Here is a 10,391-nt window from a genome sequence, read left to right as displayed (position 1 = left end):
ATAAATAAGACAGCAGCTATCAGCTAGACTACAAGGTCAAACATATGTTCTTCTTTTAAAAAAAAATTTTTTTATTGGAGTTCGATTTGCCAACATATGGCATGGCACCCAGTGCTCATCCCTCCAAGTGCCCCCCTCATTGCCCATCATCCAGTCACCCCAACCCCCCGCCCACTTCCCCTTCCACTACCCCTTGTTCACTTCCCAGAGTTAGGTGTCTCTCACCTTCAAACATATGTTCTATGAGAGACTTGTGAAGCGTTATGGGCAGAAAAAGGAAAGAATGTTCCCATTCAGCAGATCTGGAGGAAACTGGTAGATAAAGTAACTTGAGAGATAGACCTAGTTGGATGAGAGACATTTTATAAGGTAGGGTATTTCTGGAAGAGGAAAAAGCCTGAGTACAAAAACAGAGAAAACAGGAACTGCTCAGGGAACATGGGGTTCTGCTTACGGTGTTATTCTGAATGATCTTTGGCCACTTTATATGTGACATGCATCTTAATAGCAAGCATCTAGCACAGGGCTCTGCACACACTAGAGTCAGGATTTGTTGACTGGGAATAAGGAAGAGCTTAACTCCACCTCTCCAGTTGAAAATCTTGTTCTGCTAAGCTAACCTTTGTGGTCACACACGTGTTATTCTTCACCAACAGGCACTAAATAATGTAATCAATGTAATGATGACAATAAAACTGATTCAGATAAACAGCTAATTAAAGTTGAGCCTAGAAGGGTAACATGGCCTCGTTACTAAGGAGGCCCTCATCACTAAACATGACTGATTGTTTTCCCTATTCCTGAACAAACTCCCATTTCATTGTCCTTCTATCGGGCAACATATTAATTTACAATGTGCAAGGTACTGACTAGGGAAATCAGTAATGAACAGCACAGAATGGTCTGGGCTCCGTCCTGTTCACAGATGAACATGGAACCCAAATGCCCATCCACCATCTACCAGGGACTGCAATGTGAGGTCACATTTCCTTTCACAGCCAAATCATGATGACTCTGGATTCCTACCCACCAACTTCCCAGGGGTCTCCCTCAACAAACTTTCCTAAACAGTCCTGAGGTTGCCCACCTTGGTGTGTGAGCTGGTCCTCCCTGCCTTTTGTGGACTGCCAACCCTGGACGTCAGAAATCCAGCCAGCACTCTTAGCCAGATTCCTAACTGCTGCTCCCAGATGGCCCTACCTGCGGGAGGAGGAGCCTGGGGCCATGGCCAGCCTGGTCAAGGTCATCTGGCTTTCTGTAGAGATTGCCCTCTGCTGCCAGTGTCCTGCTCTCCCGGGCACGGTCCAGTCTCTATTTAGCATCTGAGATCACCACGGAGTTAAGCTTTTGCCTGGTCACTTGACTGTTTAAGCTTCATCTCCTGCACCAGTGCTCGACCTCCTCTGGGTACAGCTGCCACTTCTCGGCTCCCTCACTGGCGGGTGCTCTCCATCAAATGGCATTAATCGGACCCTCGGAGAGCCATCGGATGCCCTACTTTCCCAGAATGCAAGGGATTTCATTAACCACTTGATCCAACTTCTCATTTTACAGAGGTTAAAAGATGTTTTCCAAGGCCAAACACATAACCATATAATTTTATTGATATTTAACTTTATTACCAATCTGTTGTAGAGTCATCCTTGAGCTGATGTGAAAAAGCCCCACCGACCGGGTGGCTTCAACAACAGGAATGGGTGGTCTCACAGTTCTAGAGATGGGAAGCCTGAGGTCCAGGTGTCAGAGGGTGGGCTCCTTCTGTGGCTGTGAAGGAGAGTCTGCTCCACGCTCAGTGTTCCGCTGGTGACCCGTGGTGTTCCTTGGCTCTAAGATGATGTGTCATTGTAATGTGTGCCTTCATCTTCACATGGTGCTCTCCCTACATGCCTGATTCCAAATTTGCCCTTTGTCTAGGGACATCAGTCAGATTAGCTAGAGGTCCAGCCTACTCCAGTGAGACCTCGTTGAAATAATTACATCTGCAATGACCCTATTTTCAAACTAGGCCTGCCCTGAGACACTGGTGGTCAGGACTTCAGCATCTGAATTTTAGGGGCCATATTTCAACCCGTAACATCTGTCCTCATCTTCACATGTGATTAGAGCCTGTCAAGATGAGAAGATCATGAATTTGGGGAAGCAAGCACGATTGTTTTGTGGCAGAGATGCTCTGTGTTTACCTTAAAAAGAGTCAACCTTCAGGGCTCCCGGGCAGCTCAGTCAGTTAGGTATCCAACTCTTGGTTTAAGCTCAGGTCATGATCTCTGAGTCATGAGATCGAGCTCTGTGTGGGATTCTCTGCTCAGTTCAGAGTCTGCCTGAGAATTTTTCCCCATCTGCTCCTCCCCTACCCCATTGCTCCCCCCTTTTCAAATAAATAAATAAAATCTTAAAAAACAAAACAACAAAAAAACATGTCAACCTCCAAAACAAACTCCATCTTCTTTCTGTCTTTTAAACTACTTTTCAACAAAAAACGGATAATGAAGGCTCATCAATGTGTCTACAGGGTATCTGAGGGCACTGGGTGCAATCAGAACCCCGAGCCCTTTCAGGGGAACAGCCAACGTAGACGCTCTTTGTGGCTGGCCACTTTTATTCCAGCCTCGCATTCAGAGCCTCCCCCAGAAGCCACTGACATTTATTTAGAAACTAATTGTGCTGCGGTTTGGGACTCGAAATGGAAAAAGTTCAGCTCACATTGCAATCCATCTTGGAATGAAATGGCTGTTGTGGCACCAGAAGAAAATCGTTCCATTAAGTCAAAGGCAAACCTCAATTCAAAGGACAGAAAGGCCAGAGCCTTGAGCTTCGGGGCTCTGTGTCATAGCCATGCTGGCATTTTAATAGCATTTCAGTCCCCGTAACACTCAGCTTCTACGCCTGTAAAACTCCCTTTCTCTCCCTTCTTTTCCCCTCACAGTTACTCCGAATTATCCACAAGCATTTTAACCACAGCTACATTCTCTTCTCAGACTGGTCTGATCCTCCTCTTCCAAGAAAGCTATGCCTCCCCCTCTACTATTTGGTGGTGGTGGGGGGAGGTCCCCATCCTCTGAATCACGACCGCGTTTAAAATCTGGACCCCCCTCATCCAACACACAGGAGAAAACCCTGGAGGACACCTATTTTGCTGCAAACACATGTATCTGGATTCCCCAGGAGCACGTTAGGAATGGAGAAGCTTGGGTTCCACCCAGACCTGCTGAGCCGGAATCTGTATCTTAAGATGCTCTGTGAGTGGGATGCACAGTAGATTCGAGAAGCACACTCTTGCAGGTTTAGAGCTGGGTGTGGGCCCTCAAGAGCTAATTGTCAAACCAGTGAATGACTCCTTATCTCTCTGGTGCATATTTCATCCTCTCTGGGCTGGCTTCTGTTCGTGGTCATAGAATGCAAACTATCATCAGCATTCATTATTTGTCTCCCCAGGCCCACTTAGTTCTCTATAAAACAATCAATATTTTGATATGACTCATAGGATGCTTAATCTGAATTTCTGATTCAAACATAAACACTTGATTTTCTGCTGTTTTGGATTCTCTGTGTCATTGTTTTAACAACTCAAGGACATTGGGCATTATCATCAGTTAAATGCGAACTTTCTGTATTTTTAAAAGGGAGCATTAGAGAATGTTAACCATGAAGGGGAGCTTAGGAGTCATTAAGATCAGCCTCCCCACTTGGCAGATGAGGAAACTGAGTCATGGTAGAGTCGAAGACTTAGACAAGTTCACGCATGTCAGAGTGTCAGGAACCCATACCTTTGGGCTCTGGTATGTGTGTTCTGTGCCACCACACACTGGTTCATGCCACCCTGGGCTGGTTAGCAGATTGTACGAGGTGTCTGGCCTGGTAACTTCTCACCTCTAACCAAGGAGAGAAGACTGGAAGCTGAATGTAGTTTTTCCTGCTGTGTCCTACCCTTTGAGCTCTGCTCCGACCACCCCAGTGAGAGAGGAGAGTGAATGAAATGGCAGCCTTCACTGTTGTCACTGTCATAATAAAATGCTGCTTAAGGAGTCTGCAACCTGTCCCACCTACCAGGGACCTCAAGGGGGGAGCATTCTGATTAGATGTCTGGAAACACTGAGAGGACGCACCATCTGCAGATCACAGGTGCAACCACATGAAATATGCCTTGGCCTCTCTACCTTCTATGTGTTTTCACAACACCAAGGGGCCACCAGCAGTAGAGACACTCAGAAAGCAAGCTCCCAGGCTCTGATTAGTTAACTCATTTGACTAACTGAGGGGCAGGAAGATGCCACTGGAGGGCAAGAGCTATGGGGTTTTCCTGAGGGTCATTGACCGTGGGCACATGGAGCTCTCTAAGTCCAAAGCCAGTGTTATCACATCTCCACCAGCCCCACGTCCACCCACACCATTCATCAAGTGGCTGCCCGGGCCATACCTGGGCTAGGTGTTCTAGGTCTGTTACTAACACCCACCACTAGCCTTTCTCACTGATACACATCCTGAGGCCCAGAGGATGAGTGATCTTTCTCCCAGTGATATCAATTAGAATACATGTTGGGGCAGAGCAGAAATCATAAAGTATGAAGCCTGAAGAGTATGTGAAAGACAGAAAGGATCATCTCCAGGCTGACCTAGAGATGGCCCAGGAATAAATATGCAATATTTATTATATTCTGATCAATATTTATTTATTTAAATCCTTACATAGGTATTTTACTTATTTTACATAAAAATAGATGTGTTGAATACAGATTAGCTGGAGCTCATACACACACACAACCCTAATCTCATATGTATGTATATACATATATCTCATATCTCATACATATTTCATACATAAAAATAAGCCTATATATATATGTATATTTATATGCAGACATAATCTCTGGGTCTATGGGTCTAACCTGCTCTCACTCCTTAAGGATATTTTTCTTGGGCTATTCTTCCTTTCTGGCATCTCCACAGGACTAGAAAGGGACGCCGATGTCAGGAGAGTTTTTTTCTCAAAGAGTGCTGAGAAAAAAAAAACAACAAAAAAAAAACCGAAACTAATGCCACCTGTAGTGAGTCGGTCTGTCCATGAGGTGGTGGTGTTAGTACAACGGAAGCAGGAGGGAATAAGGTCAGGGCAAGGAGACGTGCCAATCAAATTGATCATGGAATGATAAACCCATGCCACCTCCACAGATTCCCATCCCCATGTCAGACAAATGCCTGGCCTGGGCCTCCAGGTGTTGGAGATTTCGCAAACAGATCTTCTCAGCTCCTAGACCAGCCCAACTGAAGGCTTGGAAGCAGCCCAAGGGAAGGGGGCTGAGAAAAGCCATGAGGAGTGCTGGCCACGTCAAGTGGACTTGAGTGGGACGCCCCCACGGTACCTGGACACCCCTGTGCATTCCCTGGCCTGTGGGGGCTGTCATCTGCCGTCACTGATCGCCACGGGAAGCGTTCCAGCCAACACACAAAGCCTGGCGCTGAGTCTCCAGGAGCCCTCAGCCTCCTTGGCAAGCTTCTTCTGCCCTTTCAGCACACACCTGGAGGCTCCCTCTGGGCAGAGTCTGTAGAGACAGGACCCAGGTCAACAAAAGAGCTGTGCATATTGAAAACATTCCCAAACCCCACTCTTTGCGAGCAACTGCTGCTGAAGTCTGAAGCACACTGAAACAGATATTCCCTCTCTGCATGATCTTTGAGGAGAAAAAAAGATGCTAGGAAAATAACTCACCACTAAAACCTTCCCTGGGGCCATAGTCTTGTTTTCTAGTTTTATGAAGTTCCATTTCCATGTGAAAAAAAGTACCCTGTGTCTTCACCAGAGAGAAGGGAAAAGTCACCTTGGTTGACTCTGTCTGCTATGGGCCAGGCATTTTACATTGTCACTCTCAGTCCATCAAAGCCCTTGTTCTTTGGGACTTCACAGAGAGGCAAGCGAAGCTCTGAAAGGCGACGGGACTTGTGTCGGGTGTAGAAGTGTTGCAGATCCAGGTCTCTTTGGCTTCCTTCATTCTATCGCCTGTTATGTAGGTGCTTTTGAATGAAAAGTGGTAACAATTATATAATAACACCCCTGCACATTTGGGTGGCCCTTTGTACAGTACACACATGCCTTTTGGTTGCCCAAGACCTGCTCAGACAAATCCTAGCACTGAGGTCCACCCCCTTCTGCTCTAATTCTCTCCCTCATTCCTCTCACCAGCCCCAAGCGATGGGTAACCCCAACTGAGCTGGCCCTTGCTCCCCAACTCACTGTTTGCCTGCTGATTGATTGCTGGTGGGTGGCTGCCACCGACATCCCTGCCCTTGGGGCTTCTGGGGTCGTGGATCCTGGGTGGGCCCAGCATGATGAGGTGCTAGAAGGGGGCTGCTCCACGTAAGCAAATTTGGCCTGTCTCTCAATTTTACTGAGGGTCAGCCTTGGCTGATGCTGAGCAAAGTGTCAGTGACGAGGGCCCTCCTCGGCACAGCCTGGCTTCCTTTCTCATCTGCCAACAAAGGTGGTCTTTTGGTCAAAGCCCCTACATTTGGAAAATAAGTCTTTTTTTTTTTTTAAGATTTTATTTATTTATTTTAGAGAAAGAGAGAACACGAGTCAGGGAAGGGGTAGAGGGAGAAGCAGAAGGTGAAGGGAAGAATCTCAAGCAGACTCCCCGGTGTGGGCAGAGCTTGATCTCACAACCTTGAGTTCATGAGCCGAAATCAAGAGTTGGACACTTAAACGATTGAGCTACCCAGGCGCCCTGGAAAATAAGTCTTATATGTAACTCTAAAGTCAAATTGGACCCAAGAGTGAATTGGATCTGCATGGAAGGGGAATTAGAAATCTAATAAGCTCTGGGGTACTTTGAGTTTGCTATGTAGCAGTAAGAATAATGTGAGACATTTACTGAGTTCCTACTGTAGACCAAGCTCTATTCTAAGTGCTCCACTCTATCAACTTCTTGCTTCACAACCCTGTCCAATACACACTATTTGTGCCTTCTGGGCACAAAGAGATATAGTGACTTGGCTGAGATCCCACAGCTAGTAAAAGAAGTCCAAATTCAAATTCGTAACCACCTCCCTGTCATACCAAAATGGCCCTTGACCTCCCAAAGCCATGCTGGATGTTTCCTACGGGTTATGAAGCTCCACTGAGATCTTGTTATTTAGGATCCTTGAGAGAAGCCCCAGGACAAACCGATCTCTGTGCACCAAATGGTTGGAGAAGTACTATTAATAGTAACCCATCATGAGTCTTGAAGCTCTTCTTATTTTCAGTCTTTCCTAGTTTGCTCCCAGATCCTTCCATCTTTGTCTGTCATGCAGCTATTCAGCTCCAGTGTGGCCAATTGAGTGAAGGAGGTCTGAGTACCCTAAGTCACGACTCAACTCTGCATGTTCAAGTTTTGTGTATTTCAAAGTCAACAGTGGCAAGAATGGGGCAGTGTCCACCCTGGTGGACCGTATCAAAGTATATTCTTCATCTTAGTCCATGTGGGCTGCTGTAACAAAAAATTACAGACTGGGTGGCTTATAAAGGACAGAAATTTATGGCTTACAGTTCTAGAAGCTGTAATTCCAAGATCAGGGTGCCAACATGATGGGGTGAGGGCCCTGTTCCAGACCGCAGACTTCCCGTTGTAGCCTCACATGACAGAAGGGGCTGAGGAGCTCTCCCGGGTGTCTTTTGTAAGAACACTAATCCCATTCATGAAAGCTCCACCCTCATGGCCTAATCACCCCGAAGGCCCCACCTCCTCATACCCCCACCGTTGGCTTTGGGGGTTAGGATTTCAGCATATGAATTTTGGGGGAGACACAAACATTCAGACCCTAGAACTCTTGAGTCTTTACTGTGGCCTCCCGACTCAGATTCCAGCCTGTAGCTTACACAGGTGAACTGTACTGTGTTCACCCTTATCTTGGCAATAAGGCCATGTGGTTGTTTTGTGTGTTGGTCTTTTTGGTGCCAGTATCCAGGAAATGGGTTTAATTGAAGCTGTAAAGAGAATTTGTCAGGAACACAGAATACACTTCGCTGCATATGCTCACTAACAGACACTGTCAATCTAATTAGAGAGCTTGAATTATTAAAGCTTTGGGCTGCAGGTCACCGAGTCACCATGGACACATGCCAGAGTGGCATTGGATTAGGGAGCAGCTGGCTCACAACTGGTTGTTATTTGGACCCCCCCAAATTCGTTTGATTATAACTCATCTCCATCACGAAGCCCTGGCGGTCTGTTCCAGGCCTGATCCAAAAGACAGAGCTCTGAATTGGCTCAAGTCCTGGATGCTGGTCCTAAGGCTACAGTTGACTCTTGGGGTCTTTGGTCAGTCCTTTTTCTTCTCAGGGCCCCCATATTCCCACCTGTACCGTGTAGCTACAAATATTTGCTTAGGATCATTTTAGCAGCTGTGAAGTGTCCTGGGATCTTTGAATGAAAGACGCTCTATTAAAGCTTAGGAACCAAGTGACGACTCTGGCCCCATCCACACTACAGAGCTCTGCAGGAGACAGACTGGACCCATTCATCCTTCATACAGTTCCTAATTTTATTCTAAAGCCTCACTGTTGGCCAAGGCTGGTCAGAGAACCGAGCAGTCTTAGCACTTTCAAAGTACCTTCTATTTCATAGGGTTGCTTTTTTTCTTTTTCTTTCTTTCTTTTTTTTTTTTTTTTAACCATTGCATATTAGCAAAGGTAAAACTACCATGCAAGGAAAAGAACAACCATGAAAGGAAGAGGCCTTTCTATTTTTTTTTTTTGGTATATTTTTTTATTGGAGTTCGATTTGCCAACATAAGCATAACACCCAGTGCTCATCCCTCCAAGTGCCCCCCTCAGTGCCCATCACCCAGTCACCCCGTCCCCCCTCTCACTTCCCCTTCCACCCCCCCTTGTTCGTTTCCCAGAGTTAGGACTCTCTCATGTTCTGTCTCCCTCTCTGATATTTCCCACTCATTTTCTCTCCTTTTCTCTTTAATCCTTTTCACTATTTTTTAATTCCCCGAATGAACGAAGCCATATAATGTCAGTCAGCATAATACCCTCCAGTTCCATCCACGCTGAAGCAAATGGTAGGTATTTGTTGTTTTTAATGGCTGAGGAATATTCCATTGTATACAGAGACCACAGCTTCTTTATCCATTCATCTGTCGATGGACACCGAGGCTCCTTCCACAGTTTGGCTATTGTGGACATTGCTGCTAAAAACATCGGGGTGCAGGTGTCCCGGCATTTCACTGCATCTGTATCTTTGGGGTAAGTCCCCAGCAGTGCAATTGCTGGGTTGTAGGTTAGCTTTATTTTTAACTCTTTGAATTAAAAATAACTCAAAGTTTTAAACTCCACGCAGTTTTCCAGAGTGACTACACCAGTTCACATTCCCACCAACAGTGCAAGAGGGATCCCCTTTCTCCACGTCAAGAGGCCCTTCTCAAGGGAGATCTGCTTATTAGACCATTAAAACAGGTCAAGGGGTCCATTTTACTTGGAGTTGGGATTTATACTATTCATATATTGGGCACTTCTGGGGTCCACCCTCCATGAGGAGCAGGGTGCCATTTTTGTGTGCATTTTTACAGAGCTGTGCGTGTTGATCCAGGGCAGCCACTGTGTAGGAAAGCAGAGATGAGAATGAATAGTACGGTATGTCCAAGGCTGGCTAGGCTTGAGTGTGAGTGTTTTTGCTCCCTAACGTGGCCCCATTGTTGCAACCCATAACCTGCTCCTGCCTTGAGGCTGTAACAACACTGTCTTAGAGCTCACATCATCAGCCTCTTTGAACGTTGGGACTCTCTATCTACCTTCCCAAACCCCTGCCTCTAGTAGCACTTAAGAAAGAACAGTAAGTCTGTACTTACCCTTCTTGGATGCATTTGGCCCCCTTCTTCTTTGAACTTCTTACTAGCCCTTGAAATCAGGTGTCCTACCCAGATATCATCCTCAGGCTGTGGACACACAGGAAACTCAGCAGTGACTCACTTCCTCAGGGCCAGAGTGGGAACCTAGATGCTCAGTCACCATGGCCTCTAAGCATTGCTCTGTTTCTGGGTGAGCAGAGCATGGCTTCCCTTTGCTCTTGGGGGGTGAGGGGGGGAATGCAAATATCTTACGCAAACTTACTGAGGCCTTATGTGATCTGGTCTGTGTCTTCCTGTTTGATCTCATCTTCTCTCGCTCCCTTGTTTACTCACCAACCCAGCCACACTATTCTCCTTTTGTTCCTCAGACTCATCTGAGTTCATCCTACTTTAGGGTTTTTCACTTTTGCTGACTTCTTGACCTAGTATGCTCAGCCCACTAAAATTGGTTCATTAGCTTCCTATTTAGATATTTGTATTAAGTGTCATTTCTCAGAAGTTAATTCTTTCAGTATCTTGTCTAAAATAACCCTTCTCCCTCAGATCACTTATACTTTGTACATCTC

At 46.2% G+C, this 10,391-nt stretch overlaps 1 long non-coding RNA gene across 1 annotated transcript; it reads right to left on the bottom strand.

Annotated features, from left to right (window-relative positions):
* Positions 1–4,659: 4,659 nt before the first annotated feature.
* LOC140604772 (uncharacterized) lies at positions 4,660–10,155 on the bottom strand. The gene is made up of 3 exons (XR_012007586.1): positions 9,826–10,155; positions 5,705–6,006; positions 4,660–5,537 (listed from the first exon to the last, which is right to left on the bottom strand). It is a non-coding gene; the product is annotated as an uncharacterized lncRNA (long non-coding RNA).
* Between the last annotated feature and the right edge of the window lie 236 nt (positions 10,156–10,391).

This window comes from Canis lupus, chromosome 15, assembly GCF_048164855.1.
Source record: "Canis lupus baileyi chromosome 15, mCanLup2.hap1, whole genome shotgun sequence".
In the NCBI taxonomy this organism is placed as follows: Eukaryota; Metazoa; Chordata; class Mammalia; order Carnivora; family Canidae; genus Canis; species Canis lupus.
The sequence above is the reverse complement of the archived record's forward strand: the minus strand, read 5'-3'. Positions and strand labels throughout refer to the sequence as shown.